Consider the following 20,982-nt stretch of genomic DNA (forward strand, 5'->3'; position numbering starts at 1 on the left):
ACCGTCGACTGACTTTACTACATTAACGACTTAGCGTCGTTCCCTGTTGTTTCTTTCTTCGTTTTTGCTGTGTCCCTTTTTTTTTCTTTCTTTCATTGCTTCTTTGGCAGATTGTTATTTTGCATGACGACACATTCCTTTCATTTATATGGTAACCCTCATTTTTTTATTCTTTTACCCTCCCATAGAGCATTGAGACTACACTTCTTTAGGTGAGGGGGGAGGGCAATGATGCATGCCATGACATATGAGCCATCTGCTGTGGCACGTACACGCTTGGGGGTTGGAAGGAGAGGAGAAAGTTTTATTTCTCTGGTTCTGGTAATGATGTGGACTCCTGGCTGTCTCTGTTTCATCCGTGACAATACTTTCATGTTTACTAAGAGAAAACGGTTGCTCAGCTAAAGACAAGATTGAATTCATTTGCTCTAGAGTTGATTAGAGAAGAAGAAACTTTATTAGACTAGTCCGGCTGTTTTTGTTGTGGTGGCCTCAGGTGGCGGCTCGAAGTCCTTGGACTCGGGCGGCATCTTCTATAAAAATATTAATCTGGCTCTTCCAGCAAACATAGCAAGAAGTTCATCAAGTGTATTTCTGGCTCATTCCACACAGTTCCTTTTTCCTGGGGTAAAGTTTATTCAGGCTGTTGCATTAATATTTCCCATGCCAAATTTTTTCCAGGATACCAGCAGAATCTCACAAATTTTTTATGGCATATTCAATGTGAACCTTTCATTATTTCAATATCGGCAGTTTATTCATTATTTTTGTCCATTGCAGTCAATGTTTTCATGTTTTTGAGTTGCACATAGGCATGGTCACAGGAACTGTATATGTGAAGCTTGACACTTGGAACAGAACTGAAGTTTGCTGCTGTTGTTCTCCATGTAATGTATGCTGTGGCACCGAGAGAAAAGGAAGTTGCAGAGGCACCGGTGGCAATGCATTTTTGTTGAGCCACATTTACACGAGAGGGAGCCAGACGTTCGAACCCTCTCCCGCAGATGTCACTACTAGCTCTGAAGACAACCCACTTTTCTCATCCGATTGTTTATCAGTGGCAAAGAAATGCGCGACCACCAATGCGGCGTTGAAAAAGGCGGCCATCGTCTCTGCAGCCACTTCACTCCAAACCATCACTTTTAATACCCTGGGGAGCATTTCCGCTAACCCTGTCCACAAGAAAAAAAAAAGTTAAATTCTGGGGCTTCACATGCCAAAGCCAATACCTGACTATGAGGCATGCAATAGTGGGGGACTCCGGATTAATTTTGACCACCTGGGGTTCCTTAACATGCACCGTGGTACATGGGTGTTTTTGCATTTGGCACCCGTTGAAATGCGGTTGCTGTGGCTGTGCCTGCAAGAAATCAGTTCTTTTGGAAAGCTGGCGCTGATAGTAGTGCAACATACCAAAATGATCAAACGACTGCCACTAGTTTTCGGTACTTGGTAGACAAAAGAACATCCCGGGACAAGTGAGCCTCATTATTGGCATATATATTGTACAATACTCCTGGCACGTGAGACTCATCCTTGGCACAGAAAGGGTTGACATACATCTTTAAGGTCATCGAGTATCATTGAAAGCATCTCAGTCAACCTGTCTGGTAGCTCATTACAGATGCTATGGTTACTTTGTCTCATGAAACCAAGGTTGCATTAAAACAAATAATCAACTACTGTGAGACATAGCTGGTGTATCCAGGGCAAACACGGGGAAGGCGGGAGATGGAAATTCACGATGATGAGCAAAACGAGAGCAAGGTAAAAGCAGGAGTGAACGCTTTGACAAGTGGACTTGTCTTCTTCAAGGCGACATGTTTATTTATTTATTTATTTAAGAATACCTTACAGGCCTCAAAGTGAGGCATTGAGTAAGGGGGGCAGTACATAGAAAATACATTGAATACAAGACATCTATAAACCGTATCTGTTTACAACCTACAACCAAAGTACAACTGAGATGAGAAAAGAATTATTTAGATCACAATTCACTAGGGAAAAGAAGAAACATAAAAAACATAATATAATAACAAGGAATAAATCACACAGATTGTTTTCAGTGAAGTCGTGTAATTAATAAAAACAGTAATGATGAAAAACAATGACAGAAAAGTTACGGACGCGACATTCCAACGAAACGGCAAACATAGCGACATGACAGTAATAATGCGAAAATAGGCTGTAAATATAGTGCAAGTATAGAAAGCATTGTGCGAAAAACGTAAAACTTCACTTTTCTTTATTCATGTATTCGGTCAAGGCATCACGGAATGAATTGTAGTTAGATTGGCTTGCAATGCTGTCAGGGAGCGAATTCCATATTCTGACAGCACGAGGAAGAGCAGAGCAATGGAATGCCTTTGTAGACCCGAAAATGCGGGCATAGCTGAAATGATTATGAAGCCTATGTGACGTGGAGTAGGGTCGTTTCAAGCATGCGGGTGTTCGAGTGGAGTGAAGGAATTTGTGGAACAGTGTTAAAAGGGCAATGTCTCGGCGAGTGCTCAAGGATTGTAATGAAAGCTTAAGTTTTATTTGTGTAACACTAGACTGGTAGCTGTAATCGTTTATGATGAAGCGGCTTGCTCTATTCTGGATCCCTTCTAGCATTTCAATTAGGTTTCAGTATGATTTCCTCATCACAGTATATATAAGTGGGGTTGTTCTAAAGGGGAGAGGGCTTAAGGCGGGTGGGTGCGGCAACGAGCAAAGGCATGTCGAATTGAGAATAAAAGAGGGCTGTGCACAAGGCCGGGGACCCCCCCGTCTGTCAATCACATGCCAACGCCCGCGTGTCAGCCAGCGTGTGAACGGCGTGCACAGCAGCCCTTTATTACCTGTTTCACTGGTGGTCGTAGGCTATCATGTCTCTGAAAGAGATAATAGATAAAGAGCACAAATGATATTTGCTCTATTTATCGCGATTCAGTTATTGCAGTGGTAAATTGCCGTAGTATAGTCAACAAGATAGATGAGTTTGCTGGGTTGGTTGAGTCATTAAAGGCGGATATAGTGTTTGGTACTGAATCCTGGCTTAACCCATCCATTACCGATAGCGAGGTGTTCCCCTGCAAGTATACTGCTTATCGTAACGACAGGCCGGGTCATGGCGGTGGTGTTTTTCTATTAATTCGTTCGTCCCTTTCGTCTTCGATGTTGAACATCGGTCATGACTCGGTCGAGTCGGTTTGGTGCACAGTTACACTGGCTAATAATCTTTCTTTTATCACTGGAGTGTTTTATCGATCACCAAGCACGAATTTTGGTGTTTTGGAAATGCTGTACGGTATCGTTTCGGGGGCATCTGGCTAACTAATACTGCTTGCGGGTGATTTTAATTTGCCCGACCTAAAGTGGGAAAATGGCACATGCGAGTTAATGAATGCAAACTGTACTAATCTAGAAATGAGGAACCTGGTTGATAGTTTTAGCTTTTTTCAGTATGTCCTCGAACCCACACAAATTAATAGTACCCTTGATCTTCCACTTTGTAATTCGCTAAATTTAGTTGGTAATGTTGATATTATTCCAGGTATAATGATCATCGGGTTGTGGTCGCAGAGATTAAAACGAAAGTACAGCGCATAAGAAAGTGCATAAGTAGAAGAGTTTTCTTCTTTGAAAAGGGCGATTATTCATCAATTTCTGATAAACTTCTTGATTTTCTTCCTGTTTTTGAATGCTTTGCGGAGGAACACGAAGTCGAATTTCTGTGGAGCACATTTAAAAGAAAGTTTTTTGACCTTAGAGAGAGGTTCGTACCAAGTATGTATTGAATCAGCTAGACTCCAAAAGCGTCAAAAACCATGGATCACCTTTCATGTATTGAGGTTAACTAAAAAATGAAGGCATGTGTTTTAAAGACATAAAGAACAAAAACACACGCGAGTTTTAAAAGGCTACAAGAATTAACACGCGAATACAAAGGCCTGTTGAAAAAAGCAAAAGAACAGCATCTTAAACAATTAAATGACAAAATGAAAACAAATCCTAAACCGTTGTAGCAATATTTGAAGGGATGTGGGTCTGATCCTGTTAGAATAAATGAAATTATTTACAATGAACGCATTCTTTCTGACGATGCAAAAAAAGCAACATGCCTAAACAGATATTTCCAATCAGTCTTTCTTTCTCAATCTGCATGCAGCCCACAATCATCCAATAGCAAAGTTTCTCTTATGAAACCAATTGAACTCAGCATTAGCAGCATTGAATCTCTGCTAAAAAACCTTGATGAAAGTAAGGCTATCGGTCCTGACGGTATCTCTCCGAGAATCTTAAAAGTGTGCTCACCCCGTCTCGCTTTACCTTTATTTAATTTTTCACAAGTCATTAACTACTGGCCAGATGCCACAGGACTGGAAAATTGCGAATGTTGTCCCTATCCACAAAGCAGGCTTTAAAAAAGAAGTTACTAATTATAGACCTATCTCACTTCGATTTCGTGCAAGACCATGGAACACATAATACGTACGGCTATCATGAAATATCTAACGAACAACACGTTGCTTACAAACAGACAACACGCAAGGGGTTTTCATGTGCGACAAAACTGACTGAATTTTATGATGACCTAGCGTCTGTAGTTGATTTGGGTGGACAAATAGACGGCATATTCCTGGACTTTTGCAACGCATTTGATACTGTTTACCATTCCTTACTACTTCATAAACTTCGAATGTTAAATATAGATTCTAGTGTATTTAGCTGGATAAAGAACTACTTGTCAAGTCGCTGTCAACGTGTGGTCCTGAATGGTACTAATTCAGATTATTTTGAGGTCACGTCAGGCGTCCCGCAAGGATCTGTTCTGGGGCCTCTTCTTTTTCTTATATATATTAATGACATTAACTTAGGTATTGACTCTAACATGCGGCTCTCCGCAGATGACTGTATTGTGTATAGAAAAATCGATAATGAACATGATGTTCTCAAATTGCAGGCTGTTCTAGATCGCATCTGCGAATTGTGCTTAAAGTGAAAAATGAATTTGAATACCGGTAAGTGCGTCCATGTGCGGTTTACTAAGAAGAAAAAAGTAATCGATGCCAGCTACTGTCTAACGAATAATATATTAAGTAATAAATCCATGACTAAATATTTGGGCGTGATGCTGTCGGGCAACTGCTCTTGGTGGGCACACGTAGACTCTGTAGTTGGCAAAGCGGCAGTTGCTTTGAATTACATTCAAAGAAATTTAAAATGTGCAAATTCTAACCTTAGAAGCACGGCGCACCTAACTTGTATATGACCTATTTTGGAATATGCTTGTACCCTTTGGGACCCGTCACAGATATGTCTTATAAATAAACTAGAAAAAATACAAAACAGAGCAGCCAGGTTCGTCTTGGCTAGGTACGGGAGGAAGTACAGTTGCACAGGTGCAGGTGACGTAGCTGCAATCACTTGCCCGACATCGTTTTTCGAAAATGTGTCCCTGTTGGCTAATCAATAACCTGCTTTTTCACGTGTTATTCTTTGTTTTTATGCACTTGCGAAAATGTAGCTTCCATGTACAATTTTTTCTGTATACCTTTGTTTATATTTGCATTAAAAACTGTACCTACCCCTTATGTAATACCTCTAGCAAAGGGGTCTTTAAGGAAATAAAACTGAACTGAACTGAACAATGAAAACAGAGCTCAACTGGGAATCCCTGTCATCTTGCTGAAAGAAACTGCGGCTAAAGCTTCTTTATGAAATCTATCACAACAAAACTGGAATTGATAGGGAAATGTACATAAAACCACCAAACTATATATCGGCACGCACTGACCACCAGTGCAAAATTAGAGAATACCGGGCTAGGACGGGCCTGTATGCTTTTTTTGTAAAAACTATCGCTCAGTGGAATCAACTGTCATGTGAACAGGTGTGCAGTGTGAATCAAGATGTATTCTTTTCATGCTTCTAACCCCCCTGCTGTAACGCTTTCGGGCTAAGCGGGGCTATGTCTGAATAAAGAATAAAGAAGGGGCAGCAGAAACCGGTGCTTGTAAAAAAAATAAAGAAAAGAAAAGAAGAAAAATACTGAAATGGTATATGTAAATAAAGGGGGAAAACAAAAGAAAAAGAAGGAAAAACACAGAAGAAAAAGGAGGGAAAGAACGCTAAGAAACCAAACTAAGTGTTGTTGCCTACAGCTTGAAATTTAGCATAGCGAATAGATTCTAAAGCTCCATTTAAAACATTTATGCCTATTGGTTGCAATGTATTGAACTTATGGATAATGTATGATTCTCTGTATTTTCTTTCTCGTTCAGAAAGGAAATTTGACTGTAAGATATAGAGTTTAAGTTCATCAAAGTCATGACCTGGTTGGTTGAAATTCTTGGCGACGGCTTTGGGAAACTCTTTAGTTGTGTCCGCATGATGTCCGTTTAATCTGACATTCATTGATTGTCCTGTTTCACCGTTATATAGTTTCTTACAGAAGGAACATTTAAGCATATAAATCACATCTGAACTTGTACAAGTGAAGCTAGATTTGACTTCGTATTTGCAGTGCTTTTAATTTTAATGTCACTTTGAAGGTACCTGCAGGTTTTGCAACTGGGGCAACAACATGCTTTTATTAGGGGGGAATGCTGTTGGCTGACTTTTGGGTGCACTAACATGTCTTTAAAGGGGTTGGGACACCAAATTTTGAGGCTATAAAAAGCATGTTGTAGGCTGCTTCCGTATGCAAGGACACCCAGAATGAGGTATTGGACGTTGCAAACATTTCAAAATAATTTTAATTCAGCTCCAAAAAGTTATTAAAAACTCCTTCTCGTAGTCGAGACCCATCGCTAGCGCGGCAGTTAGTACATCACAGAGGAGGAACGGAAATATTGACGTCATAGCACACTAGCAAAGAAACGTGACGTATGATGTGTAGCGGTGAAATGCGGATTACAAAGCCTGCTGAGCCAAGCGACCGAGGACCGAGCATAGCCTCCACTATGACCGAGCTACAGGCATATAGAAATCCTTTCTTAATGCAAAGAAGGGGTAAGGCGTGCAGGCACGGACACAAGAGGAGAGAAGTGGACAACATGAACGCCGCACGGCGGCCCGCGAATGGCAAACTGCGTGCGGCGAGTTGCCGCACGTTTGAGTGTAACACTAGCCGGCCGACTCCGAAAGGGACCAGGATATGTGGCGTTCGTGTTGTCCACTTCTCTCCTCGCATAGTCGCATAGTTCGGCAGCTTGGAGCAGTCTCTCGTTCGCTTGGCCTTTCTCAATGTGAGGGCCTGTCCACGTTACCGGCACGGAAACTCACCGCACGCCGTTTGCCGTTCGCGGGCCCCCGTGCGACGGTGGTTTTACTCGCGAACGGCAAAATTTCCTTGCCATAGGGAGGACAGGCCCGGGACCCATTTGCGTGGCAGCCGTACGGCGAAGCGGCCAATCAGCGACCGAGGAGTGGTCACTCTGGCACCGACGGCAGCTTCACCGCCTCTGATCGTTCGGCGCCGCCGATATCGTCACTAGGCCTTTTCCGGTTCACTTCAAAGCTAAAGCTTACGGCGCTTCGGAATGAATAACCGACCCTCACAAGCCGTAGTATTTCCGTACCGTTGTTGTCGCTCTTCGCAATAATTATAATAATCGCGACATGCACTTCGAATCGCCAGTTGTTGATCTCTGCTGGCAGAGCACACGTATGCGCGAGCAGACGACGCAGCATAGTTTTACGTCACCATCTTTTGAGGCCATCGTGACCAAGCCATGTTGCGTTTCCTCCTCTGCGATCCCGGAGCCAGAAACCGAAATCGCTAGGTATAATAACGCTATTATTAAATTATTTATCGGATATATATGAATCCCGCTGTGTGTATGGTGCTCCCTGAAGCATGACACAACGTTTGAATCAACAAACGCATGAACAAAAATTTTGATGTCTCCACCCCTTTAAAGATCCTGTTGCGGCGATAGGTAACCCTAGGTACATTCGGGAACACTTTTCTCAGGCGCTCGTTACTTGATAATATTGGGTGGTATTTTCGTAGGATGTTGTTTATATTCGGTAGTGCATTAGAACATTTTGTTATAAAGACCAGCGGTCTGGCCGATTCTGGTGTGGGCTGTTTCTTCGGCAATTCCGACTGTCTCTCCAATCTTGACGTGACATCATAAGCTCTATCAAGAGCAACTTAGGGATAGTTCCTTTCTGCTAGCATTACTTTAAGGTCATTTAGGTGGTGGATATAATCGTGGTCTTCGCTGCAGATTCTTATTCGTTTCACTTGTAAAGCAAGTAAAGTTTATTCTCTCTTTTGCAATGTCATACAGCATCTGACCATACATCGCCACATCAGGAGGGAGGCTAAAGGCTGTATATGCCTGACGAGGGCTATTCTCCTCGTGGTGGCCAACAGTGCATTCGAGACGACAACAAGCTTTCTTCTAAAGTAACATTAAAATCGCGCAAAAAAAAAAGAATGTCCGCAATCCGCCACTTTCACAGCTCCACGGTGAAAGTGGCAACAACGCGACAGCAGCAGCTCATTCATTGTAAATATATTTATTCGCGGTCAAAATGCGTCGACATGCCTTTGAAGTTGAAATGGACGAGCTTCAGCCCTCTCAAACCGTACACGTGAAGTTTGAGTCAATGTTGATCCTGTGTAGCGAAGTTTGAGTTAGGCCTGACCCCGTCGAGTTCGTGCACACGCTGCCGATCGAGCTGGACTTAAAAAATAAGCAATCATGACGAAGGAAACTACTCTTATAGTTAGGTTGTGGCCCTATAGTGATTTGATCAGTACTCTTCACTTCGCACGGCACATACACAATAAGCGGCAAGCGGCGACACAGCGCTCTGCCAACATCTTGTACTTTGGTCACCATTTCCAAACGCTACCGGTCGCATTCCTGTAGATGGTGGGTCTGCATGTGTTAGTATGCTGACATTTCTTAATTCCAAAGCATTGTTTACCTCTGCGTCAAACAGGAAAGAAGAGACAGTGCATTAGATCATTATCATCATCAGCCTGGTTACGCCCACTGCAGGGCAAAGGCCTCTCCCATACTTCTCCAACTGGCCTGGTCATGTACTAATTGTGGCCATGTTGTCCCTGCAGACTTGTTAATCTCATCCGCCCACCTAACTTTCTGCCGCCCTCTGCTACGCTTCTCTTCCCTTGGAATCCAGTCCGTAACCCTTAATGACCATCGGTTATCTTCCCTCCTCATTACATGTCCTGCCCATGCCCATTTCTTTTTCTTGATTTCAACTAAAATATTTACTCGCGTTTGTTCCCTCACCCAATCTGCTCTTTTCTTATCCCTTAACGTTACACCTATCATTCTTCTTTCCATAGCTCATTGCATCATTCTCAATTTCAGTAAAACCCTTTCCGTAAGCCTCCAGGTTTCTGCCCCATAGGTGAGTACTGGTAAGTCACAGCTATTATACACTTTCCTCTTGAGGGATAATGGCAACCTGCTGTTCATGATCTGAGAATGCCTGCCAAACGAACCCCAGCCCATTCTTATTCTTCTGATTATTTCAGTCTCATGATCCGGATCCGCAGTCACTACCTGTCCTAAGTAGATGTGTTCCCTTACCACTTCCAGTGTCTCGCTACCTATCGTAAACTGCTGTTCTCTTCCGAGACTGTTAAACATTACTTTAGTATTCTGCAGTTTAATTTTTAGACCCACCCTCCTGCTTAGCCTGTCCAGGTCAGTGAGCATGCATTGCAATTGGTCCCCTGAGTTACTGAGCAAAGCAATATCATCAGCGAATCGCAAGTTACTAAGGTATTCTCCATTAACTTTTATCCCAATTCTTCCCAATCCAGGTATCTGAATACGTCCTGTAAACACGGTGTGAATAGCATTGGAGAGATCGTATCTCTCTGCCTGACGCCCTTCTTTATTGGGATTTTGTTGCTTTCTTTATGGAGGACTACGGTGGCTGTTGAGCTGCTATACATATCTTTCAGTATTCTTACATATGGCTCGTCTACACCCTGATTCCATAATGCCTGCATGACTGCTGAGGTTTCGACTGAACCAAACGCTTTCTCCGAATGAATGAAAGCTATACATAAGGGTTTCATTTCATTTCATTTCATTTTATTTCCTTAAAGGCCCCATTGAAGGGGTATTACATAAGGGGTGGGTACATACATACATAAAGAAATTGAAGGCCATATTTTTATTACAGGGTAAGATAATTTGTTACGGTGTTTAAAAATGTGCTAGGACAGGTTATGACTGTGATTTCGTTGGAAAGGCCGTTCCAGTCTGTTGCTGCACGAAAAAAGAATGAAGACGAAAAAGTGACAGTGCGTGTACGTGGGCGCGCGACTTGTTGCGGGTGACCGGTGCGGCTGGATATGCGTGCCGGGGGGAGAATGTATGGTGCTTTGCCAAGTGAGCTGTAAAAGAACTTGTGAAAAAGACAAAGACTAGCAATGCGGCGGCGAGATGCAAGCAATGACAAGCCAGATTCTGTTTTTAGTGCCGATATACTGATGTTGTAGGAGTACTTAGAATGAATAAATCTTGCAGCTCGATTTTGAAGCGATTCCAGTTGATTGATGAGATATACTTGATGAGGGTTCCAAATGGGGGATGCATATTCTAATTTCGCCCTGACGAGAGACTGATAGGCTAGTAATTTTACATGTTGGGGGACGTGGCGCAAGTGGCGTTTTAAAAACCCGAGTGTTTTGTTAGCAGATGAAATGATGTTCATAATGTGCGTTTCCCAGGTTAAGTCACTGCAAAGGGTTACTCCGAGATATTTGTAGGAAAGAACTAATTCAAGGTTGACGTCAGCAATTTGGTACGAGAAAACAAGTGGATTTCTGCGGCGGTGGAAGGAGACAGTCTTACATTTGTTAGCGTTTAGTTCGATTAGCCATAGGTTACACCATTCCTGTACACTTCGCAGGTCGTTTTGAAGGGACGTGTTATTGGAAACGCTGTTAATTTTACGATAAATTACACAGAAGGGTTGGTTATACTCCGCTCATTTCTCTATCACCTGACTGATAGTGTGAATATAGTCTATTGTTGAGTAGCTTTTACGGAATCCTGCCTGGTCCTTTAGTTGACGGAAGTCTAAGGTGTTCCTGATTCTATTTACAATTATCTTAGTAAATACTTTGTAGGCAACTCACAGTAAGCTGATCGGTCTATAATTTTTCAATTCTTTGGCGTCCCCTTTCTAATGGCTTAGGATTATGTTAGCGTTTTTCCAAGATTCCGGTACGCTCGAAGTGATGAGGCATTGCGTATACAGGGTGGCCAGTTTTTCTAGAACAATCTGCCCACCATCCTCCAACAAATCTGCTGTTACCTGATCCTCCCGACAGCTGCCTTCCCCCTTTACATAGCTCCCAAGGCTTTGTTTACTTCTTCCGGGGTTACTTGTGGGATTTCAATTTCCGCTAGATTATTCTCTCTTCCATTATCGTCGTGGGTGCCACTGGTACTGTATAAATCTCTATAGAACTCCTCAGCCATTTGAACTATCTCATCCATATTAGTAATGATATCGCTGGCTTTGCCTCTTAACGCATACATCAGATTCTTGCCAATTCCTAGTTTTTTTCTTCACTGCTTTTAGGCTTCTTCCGTTCCTGAGAGCATGCTCAATTCTCTCCATATTACACTTCCTTATGTCAGCTGTCTTACGCTTGTTGATTAACTTCGAAAGTTCTGCCAGTTCTATTGTAGCTGTAGGGTTAGAGGCTTTCATACATTGGCGTTTCTTGATCAGATCTTTCATCTTCTGCGATAGCTTACTGGTATCCTGTCTAACGGAGTTACCACCGACTTCTATAGCAGACTCATTAATGATGCCCATAATATTGTCGTTCATTGCTTCAACACTAAGGTCCTCTTCCTGTGTTAAAGCTGAATACCTGTTCTGTAGCTTGACCCGCAATTCCTCTATTTTCCCTCTTACCACTAACTCATTGATCGGCTTCTTATGTACCAGTTTCTTCCGTTCCCTCCTGAAGTCTAAGCTAATTCGAGTTCTTACCATCCTATGTGATTCGGTTCTTACCATCCTAGGTGCATTCGATACAGCAGCATAAACTCACTCAGTTGCCAACGCTGTGAACGATGGCATCCGCCTTTTTGAGAGAGAACTACACAGCATATAAGTGGGGACTTATGCCGAGCACAGTTGTCTCAAATAATACTTTATAGCATGCGCAAACTGTAAGTATGATGAAGTTAAACAAAAGCTAGAATCAGTAGTAACAGCCCGTAATATATATGGCTGGATCACAGTTGCAGTTTAAGGGACTCAGCCGCTCATACTGACTCGTCTGTATGTTTTGCTATGTTTTGAGATTATTTCACATCATCGACGCGCCATTTCTACAATAACCGAAGCTAACAGCGATCTGAAGCTGTAGACGTAAACAAATGCACCACTTTGGCAAATCCCACTTGGAAGGCTGCGCTCGAAGGCTTCTTGAATATGCGAAATGTTTAGTGAATGTGTAAAAGGAATACAAAAAGCGATATGCAATCGCAGACATCAGTGACAACGAACTCAAGGCAGCCGCGTCGGCAAACGGAACTCAGCGTGCCTTTATCGGCTGCGCTGTTACCATAACAGCGCACGCGGGTCTGTTCACCCACTATAGTCGATGGGAGAACGAAATGCTGCCCCGGAGAAACCATTGATAATTAATCGCGATCCACGAAACGCACAACCGATGCACACTCAACATGGGCATAGGTACACAAATCAACCAGCGAAATCCCCGACACCCTTCGAAAATGTTTCCAGCGGCGTGCGTCAGAGGGCAGCACAGGAACATGTGCTGCCTTTCACATGCATGAAACCGGCACTACTATGGCTGTGCCATTCGCGTCTTTGCTGCTCTTCATGCAGGTTGGTGCGAGGCTCACTTATAAGCCGCTGCCTCGTCATCACCGAAGTGGACATCGTTCAAGGGCCTTCGTCGCAAGTTATCAACCCGTCATGCGCAGCTGACACTGTTTTAGAAAACACTGACTGCAACATCACCGAGGAATACTGCCGTGCCGCTGCTTATGGACGTTGTGCAACTCGGGTCGATCTACCACGGGCTGTTAGCAAGCACCACTTCCATGTACAAAAGGCGGCAAGCTTCAGTCTGGATTGGGGGCGTGAAACCGGCATTACTATGGCTGTGCCATTCACGTCTTTGCTGCTCTTCATGCAGGTTGGTTCAGATGATATATGTGCACAGTGTGTTTTTGCCTTGCCTGTTTCACCCCCTGTGCTTTTCGCGAGTGTATGTTCGCGATCAGGGGCCAAGCGACTTTCTCGTGGAAGGAAGACTCCCTTTTTGCTGCTTCGTCGCGCTGCATTTTACTTCCTGCTGTTGTTGATATGCGGCGACGTTGAGCTGAACCCTGGGCCCGGTGACACGATACTGCAGCAACTCTTGGATGGCCAAAATGAAATCAAGCAGAAGCTAACCGCAATTGAAAAATACCATGCAGACAATAAGGCTGCTATGGCTAATGTGAATGCGCGTATGACCAAGATTGAAGCAACTATACAGGTTCGAAAAATTACGCAGTTGCGTTGCAGAGTATAAGTCGAGCTGTGATTCCTTCCAGGCTAACTTAGCATCGTTGGTACACAAGGTGGATGATCTTGAAAACCGTAATCAGAGGTGTAACCTAAACCTAATTTTTTTTTTTTGGTGTCGACGGAGATGACGCGTGGGAACCATATACAAAATCTGAACAGCCTGTTGTCAATCTGTGCACTTCAGTATTACAAGTCGGCGAGGTGGAAATAGAAAGGGCACACCGACTTGGCAAATTTAACATTGACAAGCAACGCCCTATAATTGTCAAATTTAGTACATATAAGGACAAACAGAAAGTTCTGCTGGCGGCGAAGAAATTGAAAGGTACAAGAATTCCCATTTCAGAAGATTTTTCTGAGCCATTACGAAAGAAAAGAAAAATGCTTCTTGAATATGCGAAGGAACATCAGTCTGAGGCAGATAAAGGGTACGTAAAGCGTGACGTACTCTACTTGCATAAAATGAAGTACGTATGTTTGAGACGAATCCATGGGGAAGGTTGTGCGAGTTTGAAAAAGCCGAGAGAAAGGTGCGCTGTTATCGTTCCTGAACGTTAACTGCAGAAGCCTCCGAAACAAAACTGATGAATTTTTTAACTTGGTTGACATGAGTAAACCATCTGTTATTTTGGGCACTGAATCGTGGTTAGATGGTAACGATTGGGACTGTGATGTCTTTCCTAGCAACTACGTTACCTATAGAAAAGATAGAGACTGTCACGAAGGTGGTGTGTTCATTCTCGTTGATCAAAATACACAGTCGCAGATGTTACGGAAGTCAGATGATTATACTGAGGCTGTCTGGGTGCAACTTCGTTTGAAAAATGGAAAATCACTGGTGGTCTGTTCCTTTTACAGGCCTCCTGGCAGTAAGGTACAGGTTTTAACTAAGCTAGTGGAAGATGTAGAAGTGAGAAATTATGACTCCTTAGTATGGTATGAAGAACTTTATTTATGTCCTGAGGGATCAGTCTGGGACTGATGCGGGCCGCTCCCACGTCGGTACAGGGAGGCCGAGCCCCTCTGCCATCACACGGGCCCTCTGACAGCCCTGAGTTGGTCCGCCAGCACTTTACTGTACAGCATCCGCTGCCACCGCTGTTCACCTCGAGAACCTTCACCGGCCAATGCCAAGCAGCGCCACAGCATGTGTTCTAAATCGAGCAACCCCCCTTCACACACACAATAGACTGAAACCCCGCAGTCCGGATTAATTTTATTCATGATGACCGTGTTAGGGTACGTTCGTGTCTGCAGAAGCCTTAATGTAACCGCCTGCGACCTATTTAATTTAGGATGTGGCAGCGGGAATTAGTGATCGGTGGTGATTTTAATTTACCCGAAATTATTTGTTTGCAAAATGCGACAATATCTAATGTGTCTAGTGCATCAGCAAAGGAATTGATGAAGTCACACAACTCATTTGCGCTATTGCAGTTGGTGTGCCAACCTATTAGTGGAAGCAATGTGTTAGACTTACTTTTTACTAATTTGCCTGTGGATACGCAACCTGTGCTGATCTTGCCAAGCATAAGTGACCATAACGCTGTTTTGTGTAAACTGAAATTGGGGTACATTAAAGTCGCTAATAGCGCAGGTAGACGGATATACAGCTACCGAAAGGCACAAGTCGATGAAATCTCGTTGGCACTCGACTTGTATAACGACGTATTTGAAACATTGTCAGAGTCGCTTAACGTAGACGAATTGTGGTGTCTACTTAAAAAGGAGATTTTTCGAGTTGCGTGACCAATTCGTCCCATCATGGATAATGACGAAAAGGCGGGGTGAAGTAAGCCGTGGTTCACGAGGTAAGTTTGTAGGGCACTGGGAAAAAAAAATCAAGTATAAAAGGCGTACAGGAAGAAGCCGACACCCCAGAAAAAGCAACAATTGCAACAAGCTTCAAATGAGGCGAATTCGGCAATTTCACACGCGAAAGGTATTTTTTATGCTTCTTTTCATTCTAAGTTAAAAAGTAACCCTAGAGAATTCTGGCAGTTTATCAAGAAGAATAGAAAAGACGAAGTGTCAATTCCTCTGCTCGAACACAATGGAACTCTTGTGAACGATATTCTAGATAAGGCAGAATGTTTTAGCTCATTCTTCAGTTCTGTTTCTTCTGCGCGCGCAACTAATACTGATTCAATGTTTCACTACGGACTTATCAGGGGGGAACCAATGAATGACACCGTCTTCGACAGGAGGGGCATTCAACTACAACTTGAGCGTTTAAGTACCACTAATGCTAGCGGTCCCGATGACTTGCCGAACTATCTGCTTTCCGCTTGTGCAGGCCCGTTGTCTAAATACCTTTATGTGCTCTCTGCCAAGTTATTGACACGCAGAATGTTGCCTACAGACTGGAAAATTGCCAATGTTGTTCCTATTCCGAATTCAGGACCTCGAAAATCTGTGTTTAATTAACGACCGGTGTCCTTGACTAGCGTACCTTGCAAGATCTTTGAGCATGTACTTTTTAGCAATATCATGACTCACTTAAATTTGTTTTCCTTGTTGATCCATCAGCAACACGCATTTCGAAGTGGTTTTTCTTGTATTACTCAGGTTACAGAATTAAAGCACGATCTAGCATCCACTCTTGATAAACGGGGCTGTGTAAATTGCATCTTTATAGATTTCAGGGAGGCTTTTGACCTAGTGCCCCATTCTTTGCTGCTTGAAAAATTGTCGTGGTACAACATAAATAAAACGGTTGTTGAATGTATAAAAGAATACTTAAATTGCAGGAGACAACGCGTAGTCGTTGGAGGTAGGCTGTCACATGGTGTTGATGTGTCACCGGGGGTGCCTCAAGGTTCAGTTTTGGATCCGCTGTTGTTTTTGTTATACATGAATGACACTACCGTTGGCATATCATCTTTCATCCGATTGTTTGCGGACGACTGCGTTTTGTATCGCGTTATGAAAGGTCCCGATGATTATAATGAACTACAGAAGGATTTAGACAAGGTTGCAGAGTGGCGTGATAAATGGGGCATGAGTATAAATCATGATAAAACTGTGCAGATGTGCTTTATGAGACAAAGGTCACCAAATGTATATACATACAGCAGTAACGGCACAAATCTTGCATCCGTGTGTGAATATAAATACCTTGGGGTGTACTTGACCCCTCAACTATGCTGGCACATGTCATGTTAACTATATAATTGCTAAAGCGTGTAGAGTTCTTGCTATGCTACGTAGAAATGCAAAATGCTTTCCTTTAGAAACAAGGAACCTGCTTTACAAAAGTAACATGAGACCAATACTAGAATATGCTTGTACTATCTGGGACCCGTGGACTGCGACAGGCATAAAGAAACTAGAAAAAGTACAAAGCTTAGCAGCCCGTTTCGTGGTTCAAAATTATACTCAGTATTTTAGTGCATCCCAAACAATGGAAACATTAGGCTGGAATACACATTAATATTGTAGAAAAGCATTCAGATTAAAATTTCTGCACAATATATATCATTCTAAAACCGGCCTCAATCGTGATAGCTACATAAGGCCACCGGAGTACACTTCTGGCAGGCGCGATCACCCACTTAAGATTAAAGAGTATAGATGTAGAATGGAGATTTTTAAGATGTCATTTTTTCCTAAGATGGTCAGTGAGTGGAACAGGTTGCCCAGCGATGTTGTATCGCTATCTTCAAGTGATGCTTTTGCTTCAGCTGTATGACTTTCAATTTTTTTTCTCTGTACTTTGTGCTTGCGTCAACAGAACCGCTTTGTTTAACTTCGCACATGTACGGTTATGCCCTACGTCTTTTTTTCTTCTTTTTGTTGTGTCGGCGATTTCCCCTGATACGTAATTTTTTTTCCATGTATTCTATATTAACTGCTTTTTGTCAATGATATATGTACTTCTCCGCCCCCCCCCCCGCCCCCCCCACTGTAATGCCAAACTGGCTCTGTGGGTACTGTGATAAATAAAAAAAAGAGGCCGATTCTGTACAGTGTCTAAATGTTTCGACATAGTAATTTTTGAAATTACAGCTGTGAAAGAAACAAGAGCACACAAAAATCAATAAATAAGTAAACCACCGTTATCTAGCAATGTTGTAAATAATCTGCCACATTAAGACTACAGTAGGTCTAAGTTGTGTGTTATGACCTAAGTAACAGATCCATAATTCTTTTCTTGTAAAATATTTTACTTGGAAACTCATGTATTAGAGTTTCGATATCTTTGTTGTCATTCAAGAAAGTTATGATGGTATGTTCAAAAGTCTGAAGCCCATAGTTAGTTCTAACCTCAGGAGTTTTGCGAGAGACATATCGGAGTTAATATACAGCATCAGACCGTGCAACTGAGCAAAAGCTAAGGTTAGGTTTGCTGTGGATCAAGCAATGAGCCTCTATTGCCTGTCGAAGTGTTATTAGCTTATATATTGTCACGTGGTAGTGACGTTGAATAACACAGTACCAATACTGTGAACGACAAAACTAACTTTTATTGGGCGAACCTGTGCCCACAAAACAGGCTACACTTATAGCACAACAATAGCGGCGAACACGCTCGGCGATCGTCGAAAACCTTATCAGCGGGTCAAGCGCGTCAGCTTTTATACAGCAATCACCGAATGTTCCAGATTAAACGTTGGGACCCGCATGCCTTCTAAAATGTTCTACACCATTCGTGTCAAGCGATGAAATCAGATAACACAACGACCGGCGACAACAGACAGCAGATAGAAGCATCAATAACTTTCCAGAAACTTCGGATACATGCAGGCGCATCCCGCGCTGTGCGATTTGTTCGGCGGCAAAACTTGTCGCCCGATAAAGACAAGTACACGTGTCAATACCCCCCTCATAAAAAGCATCGACCCGATGCTGCAAACAAACGAAAGTAATAAGTAAGCACTTATAGCAAAGAAAAAAGCAAAATAAACAAAGTTCGTTAGCGTTCGTAAAATGGTTTAAGACGCAGCACGTGGACCAGTTCAGGTCATGTGCGACGTCGCTGTGAATGCGAAATGCCGTCTGGCACGACCTCATAGTCCAGTGCGCCAATACGTTGGATGACCTTGTAGGGTCCGAAATAGCGTCGCAATAGTTTCTCACTCAGTCCTCGTCGGCGTATCGGGGTCCATACCCAAACACTGTTGCCGGGCTGGTACTCGACGAAGCGTCGTCGGAGGTTGTAGTGTCGGCTGTCGGTCCTCTGCTGGTTCTTGATTCGCAGGTGGGCGAGCTGTCAGGCTTCTTCGGCGCGCTGGAGATAGGTAGTGACGTCAAGATTCTCTTCGTTCGTTACGTGCGGCAGCATGGCGTCGAGCGTCGTCGTCGGGTTCCTACCGTAAACCAACTTGAACGGCGTGATCTGTGTTGTTTCTTGCACCGCCGTGTTGTAAACGAATGTTACGTACGGCAGGACGGCATCCCAGGTCTTGTGTTCGACGTCGACGTACATTGCCAGCATGTCGGCGAGGGTCTTGTTCAGCCGCTCCGTAAGACCATTCGTCTGTGGGTGGTAGGCAGTTGTCCTCCTGTGCCTTGTCTCGCTATATTGCAGAATGGCTTGGGTGAGCTCTGCTGTAAAAGCCGTTCCTCTGTCGGTGATGAGGACTTCTGGGGCGCCATGTCGCAGCAGGATGTTTTCGACAAAGAATTTCGCTACTTCGGCGGCACTCCCTTTCGGCAGTGCTTTAGTTTCAGCGAAGCGGGTGAGGTAGTCCGTCGCCACGACGATCCACTTATTTCCGGTTGTTGACGTCGGAAAGGGTCCCAACAAGTCCATCCCGATCTGCTGGAATGGTCGGCAAGGAGGCTCGATTGGCTGTAGTAATCCGGCTGGTTTTGTCAGTGGTGTCTTGCGTCGCTGACAGTCTCGGCATGTTCTGACATAACGGGCAACATAGGCGGTCAGGCACGGCCAATAATACCTTTCCTGTATCCTCGACAGCGTCCGAGAGAATCCAAGGTGCCCAGCGGTTGGATCGTCGTGTAGGGCGTGCAATACTTCTGGACGCAGTCCTGACGGGACAACAAGAAGGTAGTTGGCGCGCACTGGTGAGAAGTTCTTCTTTACGAGTAGGTTGTTTTGAAGCGAGAACGAAGATAATCCTCGCTTAAATGCCCTAGGGACAACATCGGTGTGCCCATCCAAATACTCGATGAGGTTTTTCAACTCCGGGTCTGCTCGCTGCTGTTCAGCGAAGTCTTCTGTGCTTAAAATGCCGAGGAAGGCGTCGTCATCTTGCGGCGGCAAGTCAATGGGGGCACGTGATAGGTAATCGGCATCAGAGTGTTTTCGTCCGGACTTATAGGTTACAGTGATATCATATTCTTGCAGACTTAGGCTCCACCGTGCCAGCCGTCCTGAAGGATCCTTCAAATTCGCTAGCCAACACAAAGCGTGATGGTCGCTGACGACATTGAATGGCCTGCCATATAGGTATGGGCGAAATTTCGCTGTAGCCCAAACGATGGCGAGGCATTCCTTTTCGGTTGTAGAATAATTGCCTTCCGCTTTTGACAACGACCGGCTCGCATAAGCTATCACGTGTTCATGACCATCTTTTCTCTGGACCAGCACGGCACCGAGGCCTAGGCTACTGGCGTCAGTGTGGATTTCGGTATCGGCGTGCTCGTCGAATGCGCAAGTACGGGTGGCGACTGCATGCGTCGTTTGAGTTCTTGAAATGCATCGGTCTGCAGCTTTTCCCACTTGAACTCGACGTCAGATTTAGTTAGCTGTGTCAGCGGCTCAGCGATACGTGAAAAGTCCTTGACAAATCGCTTGTAGCAGGCACACATGCCAAGAAATCTACGCACTGCCTTCATGTCAATGGGCTGCGGGAACTTTGCAATGGCAGCTGTCTTCTGTGGGTCGGGGCGAACTCCAGACTTGCTGATGACGTGGCCTAGGAATAGAAGCTCATCGTAAGCGAAGCGGCACTTTTCTGGCTTCAGAGTGAGCCCTGATGACTTGATGGCCTCTAGTACTGTCGCAAGCCGCCTAAGGTGATCGTCGAAATTTTAGGCGAAGACGACAACGTCACCCAAGTAAACAAGACAGGTCTGCCACTTCAATCCTGCTAACACCGTGTCCATGACGCGCTGGAGTGTTGCAGGCGCCGAGCAGAGTCCAAATGGCATTACCTTGAACTCGTAGAGGCCATTTGGAGTGATGAAGGTGGCCTTTTCGGGATCTCTCTCGTCGACTTCTATTTGGCAGTAGCCAGACTTGAGATCCATCGACGAGAAGTATTTTGCGTTGCAGAGCCGATCTAATGCGTCGTCTATCCGTGGTAGGGGGTATACATTCTTCTTTGTGATTTTGTTCAGTCGAGGATAATCGACGCAGAAACGTAAGGTGCCGTCCTTTTCCTTCACGAAGACAACAGGGGATGCCCACGGGCTTTTCGACGGCTGGATGATGTCGTCGCGCAGCATCTCGTCGACTTGTTG

General features: G+C 44.1%; 1 protein-coding gene across 7 annotated transcripts in view; it reads right to left on the reverse strand.

The window, feature by feature from the left end:
• The window catches only part of LOC135911547 (saccharopine dehydrogenase-like oxidoreductase), a 420,598-nt gene that overhangs the window by 243,292 nt on the left and 156,324 nt on the right, over window positions 1-20,982 (reverse strand). The window lies entirely within an intron of this gene.

This window comes from Dermacentor albipictus, chromosome 7 (assembly GCF_038994185.2).
Source record: "Dermacentor albipictus isolate Rhodes 1998 colony chromosome 7, USDA_Dalb.pri_finalv2, whole genome shotgun sequence".
Taxonomy (NCBI): domain Eukaryota; kingdom Metazoa; phylum Arthropoda; class Arachnida; order Ixodida; family Ixodidae; genus Dermacentor; species Dermacentor albipictus.